Source organism: Urocitellus parryii, unplaced genomic scaffold (genome assembly GCF_045843805.1).
Source record: "Urocitellus parryii isolate mUroPar1 unplaced genomic scaffold, mUroPar1.hap1 Scaffold_298, whole genome shotgun sequence".
Taxonomy (NCBI): domain Eukaryota; kingdom Metazoa; phylum Chordata; class Mammalia; order Rodentia; family Sciuridae; genus Urocitellus; species Urocitellus parryii.
In genome coordinates, this window is record NW_027552776.1 from 164,488 (window position 1) to 178,415 (window position 13,928).

Genomic DNA, 13,928 nt, shown 5'->3' on the forward strand with positions numbered 1-13,928 from the left:
TTCAAAGTTAGGTTTGATACTTACACTGTAATAAATTCCTCAAGTGAAGTTAATGTGTATATATTTTAATTATGATTCTGTTTACCACAATGATTGCACATATTTAAAGTTTTTTTTGTTTGTTTTGTTGATTTGGTGGGGCATGAACTCAGGGGCATTGAACAAGAAAGCCCCATCCTTAGACCTATTTTGTGTTTTATTTATACACAGGGTTTCACTGAGTTTCTAAGTGCATCACAGTTCCTGAGGCTGACACTGAATTCGCAATTCTTTAACCTCAGCCTCCCAACCTACGGGGCTGCTGGGATTACAGGTGTGCCCCACAGCACCAAGCTTTGCACATATTAAAGTAGAAAAAATATTGAAATATTGGATCACATAGGTCAAATTCTGATTTTCTAACAAAAATAATTAACATAGGTAGTTTTTTAGAGGAATCAAATAGTCCTAAAATACATTCAATATTCTCTGAACAGAGATTCCCAAACAGATTGTAATTCTGGTAATTTTTTAGCCTCTCTGAATTGGTGATAGAGATGATCAACTATTAAGAGATTTCTAAGAGTGAGGATCTTCAGAAGTCTAAAAAAATGAACAATTCCATAGAGATCCTTCTGCACAGCAATCTTTCCCTGTATGGAAAACGTGCTCCATCCTGTTTCATGCACAGTATCTCGGGTACAGACAAGATGAGGTTTTGTTCAGCTTATAGATGAGACGAGTCCAGAGCCCAGGCTCATGGGCTTCTGAAAGTTGAATACTTATCTTTTAAGTGGATGATTATATAGGTATACTCAAGCCATCTGACTTCAGAGGTTGCAATACTTAGCATTTTCTCTGTGAATATATTAAAAAAATTACATGTGTTCATGAACAAACCAGAATAAAGGTAACAGGAAGCTAACGTAAATATGCATGGCCTAACACATTGAAACTCTTTGCTTAGGAGGATTTTATTCCTAATTAAACCACCATAATTTCAATTGACCCAAAAGTACATAGTCCTTACAACAGGAAGGACACATACTCCACCCTTGCAGTAAGATATCATCAAGAAAAATTCAAGGTTGTATCTGGGAAAGATTTTCTATAACATTGGAGCTTGTGAATAAGAAATATATGACATATAAGATCATTTTAATGCACAGGAAAATCTTTTGTGATTTGCATGAAATGTAGTCCAGCCATTATTGGAAAATGATGGGAAAAGAGAGAGAAAAGAATGGTTTCCAGTGTGTGTGTCAGCAAAACTTCAGTTAGAGGGGAAAGAGGGCATTGGGATAGACCAACAAATTTTGCTCCTGGCAACAGTATTGGCTGAGGTGGATGAAATTTAATATTTGTGATAATACATTTTCTTACTTTTCTCCTAAGACATGTAATCCATGATTACTTACCCCAAATGATGAAAAAAAAAAAAAATGGTGCATGGTGTTATTAACATAAGAAGCACCTTTTACTCTGAAGTGGGAATTGGGATATTGGCAAACACCCTCCTCTTTCTGTTCGACATCATCAAGTTCCTGTGTGACAAGAGGCTCAAGAACATTGACTGGATCATTGGTCTCTTGGCCCTAACCCACTTCCTGATGCTGCTCAACATGGGGTTCTTATCTGCAGACAGTTTTACATCTCAGGGGGTTCTTTGGGGTGATGAAACATGTAAATCACTTGCATACTTGTACAGGTTGATGAGGGGCCTGTCTATTTCTGCCACCTGCCTGCTGAGTGTCCTTCAGTCCATCACCCTCAGCCCCAGAAGCTCCCGCTTGGCAAAGTTCAAGCCTAAGTCCCCACAGGACAGCATGAGGTCCCTTCTCTTCCTGTGGGTCTTCTATATGTCCTTCAGTGCCCACTTATCCATCTCTGCTGTTGACAACTCCACTGTGACCTCACAGGGCCTTATATTCCTCAGTGACTCCTGCACTATATTACCCATGAGCTACTTCCTCAGGCATTTGTTTACCATCCTCGGTGCCTTACAGCATGTCTTCCTTATATGGCTCATGGCCCTCTCCAGTGGGTACATGGTGACCCTCTTGCATAGGCATAAGTGGCAGTGCCAGCACCTTCACAGCACCAGCCTGTCCCCAAAAGCCTCCCCAGAACAGAGGGCCACCAGGGTTATCCTGCTGCTCCTAGGATTTTTTTGTGCTTATGTACTGTTTGGACTGCATGGTCTCCTCCTCAAGAACCATGTGGAACAATGACCCTGTGTGCCTTTCCGTCCAGATCATGGTGTCCAATGGCTATGCCACCATCAGTCCTTTGGTTTTCATCTGCATGGCGAAACAAAGTGTTGCCTTTTTGAAATATTTGTGGGGGAAGGACAGTCAACATTGAATCATTGCATGATTTTTCAGTTCTCTACCTGAGCCACTGCACCGCCATGCATCAACTCATCATGGCATAAGGCGTTTGCTCTCCATGTTGGATGAATGCACAAAGTGGTTTTTAAAAATGATTACATTAAGCTTAAAAATGAGAAAAACAGGACAGATTATTGTCCATATGGCTCCAACAAGGCTAGTAACTTTATATTTCTGATTGATGTGTGAAAGGAACCCTAGGTAGTAAATATCACTTTTTTTTTCTGAATCAGTCCATACATTTACAAGTATGTGAGAGATTGGAGTGTTTTTTATAAATCAAGAGTCTCAGAAATCTCCTTTATGCCTAATAGATTGTAAACATCCCTTATCCTAAACTGTCATCTCATCTATCAATTGAAATTTTATGAATATAACAAAAAAACTGGATATAGGGACAACAACTATTATTTAAACACCATTGCTCAGGATACCACATTTATAATAGTGATAGAGACAGTCTGATATTCCCAATTGTATGAATGTATGAAGATATGGTCTGGATGTATCATGGAATTCCACTCAACATTAAATAGGAGAAATATTTTGGTGCATAGGAAGCCACAGACGAATCTTCAATTTATTATGTCAAGAGGGTACATGGTCACCCTCTTGAATAGGCATCAATCAAAACTGTATACATATACACACAGCGGGTGGAATCTTCAGTAGAATAATATGCAAAGACTGAATATTGCATTAAATTCTAAACATAGCATTAAATGCAAAGGTGATGCTGATGTATAAGAAACCACAGATGAATCTTGAAATTATTCGGTCAAGCGACTGTCACTCACAAAAGAATCAACATTTGTATAAAATAGACCTGTAAAAGATGGAAGTTTGGGTCATATAATTTATAAAGACAGAATGTAGTAGTATGGCATTTTCCTGCAGCTGAGGAAGGGTGTGCCCTGGGGAATTTTTATTTAATGAATCTAGAGATATTTTAGGAATAAGAAAGACTAGGGAAATGGTAGAGAGAATCCATGCACCCACATTTGAATTTGCTTAAGGCCACTGACCAGTATTCTTAATCACAGATAAATGATAAATATCATCTTTTGTGTACTTACATAATAATAAAATGTTTCAATTACCTTATAATCAAGGGTGAGGAAAATTTTCTCTGAAATTACAAAGAAAACTGCAAGTAGCCCAGGGTGGTGGTGCCCACCTGTAATTCTCAACAACTCGGAATCTCAGGCATCACAACGTGTGGAGTCAGGAATGGGCTAATTTGAACTTTGGATCAAAGTGACAGAACGTGACATGGTCCATATGATTAGGACACATTTTATTTTTCTCAAGCTCCTATTTGGCAAAGTTAAAGCCTAAATCCCCACAGGACAACCTGAGATCCCTTCTTTTCCTGTGAGACTTCTATGAGTCCTTTAGTGCCCACTTCTTAATCTCTGCTGTTGACAACTCAACTGTGGAGTTATAATCTCAGTGATTATAACTCAGGGCCTTATAATCCTCAGTGATTCCTGCAGTATATTACCCATGAGCTACTTCCTCAGGCACTTGTTTACTATATTGGGTGCATTACAGGATGTCATCTTTATAGGGCTCAGGGCCCTCCCCATTGGGTACATGTTGACCCTCTTGCATAGACATAAGGTGCCAGCACCTTCACTGCACCAGCCTGTCTCCAAAAGCCTCCCCATAACAAAGGGCCACAAGGGCCATCCTGCTGCTCCTGGGTTTCTTCCTGCTCATGTACTGTTTGGCTGCATCATCTCCTCCTCAACCATGTGGGAAAACGACCATGTTTCTTGTTGTATCCAGATGATGGTGGCCAATGGCTATGCTCTTTGATTTTCATCTGTACTGAAAAACACAGCCTTAACTTTTTGAAATTCTTATGGGGGAAGGAGTGTAAATGTTTGATCATTGCATGATGGATAAATTTTCATAATGAGCCACCATACAGCTGGGCAACCATTCATCATGGCATAGTGTAGTCTGCTTTCTGTGTTGAATGAATAGACAAATGGGGGCTTTTTTGTGACTTCTTTGAAACTTGTGAATTAGAAATACATGCTAGTTTTTTTTTCCATATACCTCTGAGATAAACTAAAGTCATTATATTATTTGGGGGGTTGGGGGTAGTTACTGAGGATTGAATCAGGAACAATCAAACACTGAGCCACATCCTCAGCCCGATCTTGTGTTTTATTTAGAGACAGGGTTTCACTGAGTTGCTTAGGACCTCGCTTTAATTGATGCTTCCTAACACAAGATCCTCCTGATTCCATTTCCCGAGCTGCTGGAATTATAGGAGAATTTCACTGTGCCTGGCAGTACGTTGTATTTCTGACTGAAAATGTGAGCATGACCCCCCGAGAGGTAAATCTCAATTTTATTATCTGCATTAGTCCCTATATTTATAAATATATGAGATTGGAGTAGCTTTTAATAAGTAAATCATCTCTGTCTGTCGTCTCTCTTATGCCTAATAACTTGTAAATATCTCTCATCATAAGCTGCCATCTGATTTATCAATTGTGCTTTTTATGAATATAACAAATAATATTGTCAAGGACTCAAAACTGTCACTTGAACACCTTTGCTCTTGGTACCGTTATTTATAATAGGTAATGGTGCAAACAATCTGATATCCACATGCATAGGAATGTATAAACATGGGGTCTGGATATATCATGGGGTACCATAAGAAACCACAGATGAAAGTTGAAGACATTATGTCCAATGAAATGTCACTCTAAAAAGAATCATTATTGTACAAATCCACACATAGAAGGTGGAACTTTGGGTAATGTAATTTATAGAGACAGAATATAGAATAACATTTTCCAGTAGCTGAGGAAGTGGTTCAGTAAGGGAATTGTTATTTGATGGATATAGAGATCATTTAGGGAGAAGAAAAATTTCTGGACATGGTGGAGATTATACATGCACACAAAATTGAATGCACTTGATGCCACTGACTGTTCTCTTAAACATTGGTAAATGGGAAATTTGATCTTTGTGTATTTACTCATCATAAAATATTGCAATCACTTTAAGCCAATTGTGAGAAAAACATCCTCTGAATTTACAAAGAAAAGTGAAATGATGCTCAAAGTGTCAAGATATTTTTTCCAACAATTTGAAAATGTTTCAGCAAAACTGTGCCAAACAACCTGGTTGTGGTGCTGCATGTCGGTAATCCTACTGGCTAGGGAAGCTGACGTAGGAGGATTTCAAGATCAGAATTAAGCTCAGCAACTCAGTGAGGCCCTAAGCAAATTAGTAAGATGGTGTCTCTGAGTAAAATATAAAAATGGCTGGGGATGTGGCTAAATGGTTAAGAATCCTGAGCTCAATGGCTGATACTAAAAATAAAACATAAAATACAAACCTATTCCAAACAGTCATTTGAAGATGATCCCCTGAAGTCCCCCATCACACCAATTTTTGGATGAAGAAGTAATTGAAGTTCTGGTGTGAATTCAGTCTGGGCACATCATCTATCTCAGTGTTGTCTTAAGTAGTTCCTGTAGGATAACTATCTGAATAAAGTGTTTTAAATTAGGACAAAATACCAGATTTAAGCAGCATCTGGAAAATTACTAACCTTGATAACAGTTCATACTATGAAAATATGAACCCAAAAAATTCTTTTAAATCAAGAAAAAGAGTGAATAATAATGTCAATTTTTTATTTAACCAGGAATGCTAGGTTTATTTAAGATATTGCAATGCTATTTTCAAATAGCCTGTATCATTTTATCAGATGCCAAATGATACAGGCTATTTGAAAATAGCATTGTAATATCTTATCCTTCACAGAGAGTCACACAAATGATCCAACAATCACAATCTGTGTTTTACCCACCAAATGTGTATGTAAGCATTCATAGCAGTTTTATACATGATCACTATAAATTGAAAAAAAAATAAATTGGATATAATAAAGTTGTACTTGAAAAAAAGAATGGTTAAGAAAATATTGTTCTTCCAAAGGAGCCACTTACAATGACTCTGTTGGTTAACTCAATAAGAGAAATGAAGCTCAATTGCATTTGAATAAATGAAACAAGTGTCACTTCACCCAGCCTCACCTGCCTGTGAATACCTCCACCCCCACTCCAGCTTCACCTGCACTCTGAGTATTTACTTCAACACATTTCAATTCCAATTTAATTTGCACTCACACCTTGAACCCAGATTCTTGGACTTTGAAAAATGGAGAGCAGAGCCAACACTCCCCAGAAACCAGGTCCACCCAGTAAGAAGGGGCTGAGGGAGAAGATGCCCATTATCCATGGTAGCTGAGACACCGAGCCAACGGCAACTCACAGGGGTGCCAGGAACATCTCAGACCAGAAAGTGCCCTGATAAAATGTTAGGTGATTTTAGACAAATTTGGCCCATGTCACAATGTAAGAAGTTGATGCTTTCTAAATGATTGGGATGACTGTGACCCACCAGTACACATGTCAATTAACTTAAGAGAAAAGTTGTTAGCCCAGTTCTCCCTAGAGAGCTGTTATCCACCTGAGCAAAAAGTCAAATGGAGGGGCAGGTGAAATGTCCCACTGGAAACCTGATGGTTTGGTGCTCTCCAGTGAGACATTGTCACTTTCTTACAGACACAAAAATTAAGGCCCTGCAGAGAGATGGGTTAAAGCCCTCCCTTCCCTAAACCAGCCCAGGTTCAACTCAGGTGAACTGAGTCTTCCCATCACCTCCATCTGGGTAAGTGGCTCGGGATACTCAGATGCAGAAACAGTGGTCAGGGAGATCCTAAGAAGGCTGTTGGAGACGGAAGTTTGGGTTTCTTATTGAGGTCGTTGGTATCTGCAAAAGAGACCTGAGCTCTATAAGTCCGTCTCAGGCAAGGAAGACGTGCCCTGTAAGGCACAATGAGGACATTTCCTTCCTAGCCTCCTCATGACTTTACAGACTGATAAAAAGTGTCTCCAAATTTGCATAGAAGACCTCAATAAGTTTTAGGTTTTCATGAACAAGACTATAGTTACTGACAAGCTCCGTGAATATGCAAGCTCCCTATACAATGTTATGTTCCGATTTTAAACATTAATTATTCAATGCATTTGACCAGGCACGTGACATGTTTTAATTTCATATTTTTGATAAGTATACATAGTTCTGTTTCTGTCATTATTACAACTCAAAAAAGAACTACTGTTGATATAAGTGATTTCTGTGCTCTGTTTGTTTTCATGTTTTAAAACAATTAATTAAAAATTGATTTTAACAAAAATTAAAACAATTTATTGTTCCATGTTTTAAGGTCTTTAGAAGGAAATCTTCTATGTTCAAAACCTCATCTTATAGCGGGTAACCCCACATTACTGCCAAGTATATCCTAGGATTTTCTAATGAAACATTTCCTGCCACAATATATACTATAAGCGCTGGCCCTGTGCTCTGCAACTTAGGAAATTTCAAATTATAGGTGCAGGATGTTGAGTTTGCAAGTACATTAAATATTTAAAAAGTAAAGATGGTGTCTTTTTCCCAATTGTGGCTACAAAACACCCAGCAATACAAATTTCTAGAGCTTGGGAAAAGAATACCTCAATCCTTAAATTTAGCTTTTGGGATTTGGAGGATTTTCCTGGGATTACCAGGTTGGCAGGACTCTGCTCAGTCCCCATTTCTTCAAAAAAAATAAAAAAGCACTCTCTTCTTCTCCCAAAATTTCTGAAGATTTATTTTAAATTTGGGTAATGTCGAGATTCTAAACACAAGCTATGCTGACAAATCTTTTTTTTTTTAATTGGTTATTCAAAACATTACAAAGATTGCAGAATCACATTGGTTACACATCCATATTTTTACATAATGCCATAATAGTAACTGTTGTATTCTGCTACCTTTCCTATCCTCTACTATCCCCCCTCCCCTCCCCTCCCATCTTCTCTCTCTACCCCATCTACTGTAATTCATTTCTATCCTTATTTTTTCCCATTCCCCTCACAATCTCTTATATGTAATTTTGTATAACAATGAGGGTCTCCTTCCATTTCCATGCAATTTCCCTTTTCTCTCCCTTTCCCTCCCACCTCATGACTCTGTTTAATGTTAATCTTTTCCTCCTGCCCTTCCTCCCTCCTCTGTTCTTAGTTGCTCTCATTATATCAAAGAAGACATTTGGCATTTGTTTTTTAGGGATTGGCTAGCTTCACTTAGCATAATCTGCTCTAATGCCATCCATTTCCCTGCAAATTCCATGATTTTGTCATTTCTTAGTGCTGCGTAGTACTCCATTGTGTATAAATGCCACATTTTTTTATCCATTCATCTATTGAGGGGCATCTGGGTTGGTTCCTCAGTCTAGCTATTGTGAATTGTGCTGCTATGAACATCGATGTGGCAGTATCCCTGTAGTACGCTCTTTTAAGGTCTTCAGGGAATAGTCCGAGAAGGGCAATAGCTGGGTCAAATGGTGGTTCCATTCCCAACTTTCCCAGGAATCTCCATACAGCTTTCCATATTGGCCGCACCAATTTGCATTCCCACCAGCAATGTACAAGAGTACCCTTTTCCCCACATCCTCGCCAGCACTTGTTGTTGTTTGACTTCATAATGGCTGCCAATCTTACTGGAGTGAGATGGTATCTTAGGGTGGTTTTGATTTGCATTTCTCTGACTGCTAGATTACCAAGCATTTTGTAAAATTCTTATCCTATTCTCCGAAATATGACTTCCATTCATTTGCTCCAGCATATCCCACGGTTGTGAGGACCATACGCTGTGTGTCATTTATTTCAGAGAATTCCCTGAACGCAGCACTGTCGCCTAGCTGGTGAGGGTTTTGTCTCCCCCCAACACACCAGCTGTTTCTTAATAATGTTCTTCTACTTCCCAGCTCGACTTGGGCCAAAAAAATACAGCATGCAGCCCACTTTATCCATATTTCCTGAGTCACTTGCCTGAATCAAGATCAGTCTCACCTTCCAAGAGACCAAATTTTATAACTATTTCTAGAAGGCAATGATGGAGACGATAATGATGGTAAACTTGAACTATCGTAAAAAAAAAAAATCACCTGGGTGACAATGACAAACCAAGTTCTGCTCTCTCCTGTGTGTGTGTGTGGGGGGGGGGGTGGACATGGAGTGCTAAGTGACAGAGATGAATCCTGTTTTTTACACCTTATCTGCATCCTAAAAGGTAAGCATGACCATTTCAAGTTTCAGAAAAGAGATACTGGTCCCTTCTTCATTCTGGAAAATGTCTACCTAAGTGTCCAAGCTCACGTTGCCGCATACAAACAGCTTTTCTCCTTCCTTTCCACTCTCCAACTCCTCCCAGACCCCAAGTTCAGGTACAGCATCCTGAACCCTCCTTACTAGTTTGGGGACTTATTGGATGACGTCATGTATCTCAGGTTTAGTATGAAATTTTGGCAGCTGGCAAATGATAACAATGTCTTATATGTTCAGATCCTGATCCATCTAATAAAGGAGACTTACTGGGTTTTCCTCCTCTGAGGGGTCCCCAGCCCTCACTATCAACTTGAAACCATTCTGCTGGTGGCCTACCCTGCCCTGCCCCCTGATCTCCAGGACCCTGCTGTGCTAGCCAGGTGAGAGCCTGATGAGACACAGGTATGGGGGACATGCTAGAGAATTTCTGTTTCCATAAAGGGAGCATGCTCACCAGACTGTTTTTCCACTGAAATGACTCATCAGTTCAGGTGCAGCTAAATACATTTTTTAAAAGTCACTTATTGCATGATATTGAGATAAAGTCCAACTGAGGTAATTGGCATGCATAGCTCGCTGATAGTGGTGAGTGTGTGTGATTTGGAAGTTAGAGTGTGACTAGGGTACCCAGGTCTAGCCTGGCTCTACTTTGAGGAAGCTAAGGGGGTGCTTTTGATGATGTAAGATCATTGCCAATTTCCTTGAGCTGCACTCAAAAGAAGGTTCATTTTTCATATTGCTATGGAGGGATTTCACTTCCATTAAAAAAAAAAAAAACATTTTAGTCATTTTCAAAGCTCCACTGGAGCTATGATTTCCTGAATATTAATGTCAATTCATAGCATCTGAACACCCCAGCCTGTTCTAAAACTTTTAGGTCGACAGGATTACAGTTTCTAAAGGAACTCTGCAGCCAACCCCATTCAGTGCCCTGATTTATTAGATTATTAAACTGTACTCCTTGAAGAGCTAGGTAATGTAAAGTATTTCTACAGCTCATGCTTTTATTCTTATTTATTCACTAGCTGAATTTCTTGGTTTACTTAATATTATTTATTTGAATGTTTCTAGACACAGTATCATTGTGCATAACTGTGGAATTTGTGGTTACATATTGATACAGACACACAATAGAATGCAGTGTGACTGCAGGTTCTTTGAATGATTTCAACTCAATGAAAGAAAAAATGGCATTTCACAGAAATTACATGAGCTAAAGTAATTTTACAAGGATTTTACAATGGTAGCTCTTGGACGATAATGTGTATCTATTTAAGATTATTCTTTGACCTAGCAGTTTGGGAGCCTGAGGCAAGTTCAAGGCTACTGTCAGCAACTTAGTGAGGCCCTAAGCAACTTAGAAAGACCATGTCTCAAAAATAGAAAAGTTAAAAAAAGATTGGGGATTTTGCTCAATGGTGAAGCACCCCTCGGTTCAATCCCTGATGACAAAAATAAACAAACCAGTAAGGATTATTCTTTGAATGGTATCACTGGACATTTTTTATCTTACAAATGAGAACACGCTTATATCATTACCAGTAAATATAGGTTTCAAGTCATCATTTTTGTGAACAATAAAGATTAGAGATAGGGGGCTGGGGTTGTGGCTCAGCGATAGAGCACTCACCTAGCACCTGCAATGCCCTGGGTTCGATCCTCAGCACCACATAAAAATAAATAAATAAAAGAAAGATATTGTGTCCAACTACAATGAAAAAAATATCAAAGATATGTGTAACTTTGATATTTTACTTTGTGTTTCTGGGATTACTGTGCAACCATCTCAAATAGATTGGACAACTGAATGGAGAAATATATCACATTACTTGATCATGACTTCTTAAAACCTGAAATTCTTTTCTCCTTGATCATCTTTGTTCTTTTTGTACTGGCTTCTCTTTTTTGAGGAAAAAAAAAAGAATAGGAAAACAAAGCCATAATTTATATAAAGAACTTTACAAATCAATAGCAATATGGCAGTAAAATTTACTTAACAAGGATTTTATTCCTATTTGGTATACAAGGTCCATGAGCCTTATTACAGGTACCTTTTTTTTCAAACAATGTTATAAATTTTTGTATCAGGAAATCTGTACTCCAAAACTTTTAACTAAAAACATGCTTCAGGTCAGAATTCTTCAATGGGTTCCAATGTTTGAGAGTGATTAACATTTTTCTTCCCCTTAGAATCTGACATTATTAAACCAGTAGCCATAAAAAAATTGCTCTTATATGTTTGCTTTTCAGATGAAATTTTTTCTACTATGTGACAGAAATATTTTACAATACTGTGTATCTCACATGAGTTATATTTAATTAAATATACACACTCTTCAAAAAAATATTATCCCATGAGATCACTCATCAAATTTTTCAGCATAAAATTCAGGCTTGGGACTCTTGAGTCTGGAGAAACGTCACCTTTAATTTGTAATCCAGATAATATCTGGGGACCCAACTTTCAAGATTGGGTTGGATACTTGTCCTTTAATCAAAACCTTGAAAAGAAACAACAACTCTATTTTGCTTGTAGTTCTAATTATTACTCTGATTGTAAACCATGGGAAAGGACTAAGAAAGGACTATGCTCTTGGTAATACTTCTGGAATATTCTACCTGAGGCTTGTTATTCCAGCTTGAGGATAAAAAAAGTGACATATACAATCACATCAGAGGATTCCAGGAACAGACCTATGATTTCAAAAGAGTTCTCTGAAAGAGACTGTGGAAAAGTTCTACTGTATTGGAAATTTCTAATTTTTGGTACCAGACATTGAACTCAGGAATGCTTAACCACTGAGCCCCTTCCCCAGCACTGTTTTTTAATATTTTATTTAGAGACATATTTTGTTTAGAGAAATATTTAATACTTTATTGCTGATTTGCTGAAACTGGCTTAGAACTCAGGATTCTCCTGCCTCACCCTTCCAAGTGCTGGGATTACAACCATGTGCAACCAGGCCCAGCAGAATTTTCCAAATTCTCTCCTCTCTTTTCAGGCAGCAACACAGCTGCTTTGTTATGAAAATAACTGAATTGATTCTTCCAAGTCACATGGATTAAAAATTGTATGATAATAAAAATAAACATTTCTATAGAATTTATAGAAATTTTAGAAATTTCTAGAGAATTCTAGAATATAGTATGTGTATCAACTTCCAATATTGATACACATACTATATTTTTTTGCACCAATCATACCTCCAGGGTATACTTAAAGTGCCTATTTATGTTGATAGCTGAGATGACTGTACCTCAGCATCACAGAGTGCTTAAACTAATGCTATTGTAATTGGCAGCTCATATACACACAATAACCAGTCTGACTGCAGACTTCACACCAACATTTTCTTGTTTATATATTGTAAATATTTGGTGTGGCAATAAATAAGCCAGAATTAACAGGGTGTAGACATACAGTAACTCTGTGCACATTGGATCTGTGATACTCTTTGCTTCAGAGGGGCTCATTTCCTCTTTCCTATAATCAGCCCCAGTTCAATTCACCCCAAACTGTAGAGCAACAATTATATACCTGACCAACAAGGTCGGGCACATAAAAATCAAGTATGACTGTCTTCACCAGAAAATCTCAGACATGAGATTGTAGGAGGAAATTATGTTCTAAGATAAATGGTAATTCTATTTTTTACAACAGGGGTGCTGAAGAGTGAGTTATACCACCATACACTTTTTTTTTTTTTCATTTAGAAATCGGGTTGTGGCTAAGTTACTTAGGGCATTCCTAAGTTGCTGAGGCTGTCTTTGAACTTCCAATCCTCCTACCTCAGCCTCCTAGCATCTTGGATTACAGGAGTGTGCCACTGGGCCCAGCGGGCAATTATCAATATACAAGAAAACTGAAGTAACATTATGTGCGACATTGTGGAGGTCCCAAGGGCAATTATAACCCAGCCGAGACTGGAAGATGTGAGGACAAGGGACAGCATGGGCATGGGTTCTGGGTGGTGTGAGAGGGAAATAAGGGGTTTTGTTTGTTGGCTTGCTTTATTTTGTGCTGGAGATTGCTCGGTGGTTAAGTGCACCGGCACCAATTACACCCAGTCCTTTTCTTTGTGTATTTTGAGAGAGGGTCACACGAAGATGCCCATGGTGGCATCATACTTGTGATCCACCTGCCTCAGGCTCACAAGCACCCAGCATCTCAGTCATTGGGATTTTAGGCAGGCATCACTGTTCCCAGCACCAGAATTAACACATCACATGAAATAAATGAATGTTTTGATGAATCCTCTTTATTTTCCTGATTGCAGGGTTGTCCATTGGGATTGATTAAGGACATATTTGCAAAAAGGACATTTTCTTGTCTTTTTTCCAAAGGTATTCACAGAATTATTTCCCCCATAAG

The 13,928-nt window shown here is 38.4% G+C and overlaps 1 pseudogene; it reads left to right on the top strand.

Moving 5' to 3' along the window:
• The first annotated feature begins 1,421 nt into the window (after window positions 1-1,421).
• LOC144251921 (vomeronasal type-1 receptor 90-like) lies at window positions 1,422-4,831 on the top strand (annotated as a pseudogene).
• Window positions 4,832-13,928: the final 9,097 nt, after the last annotated feature.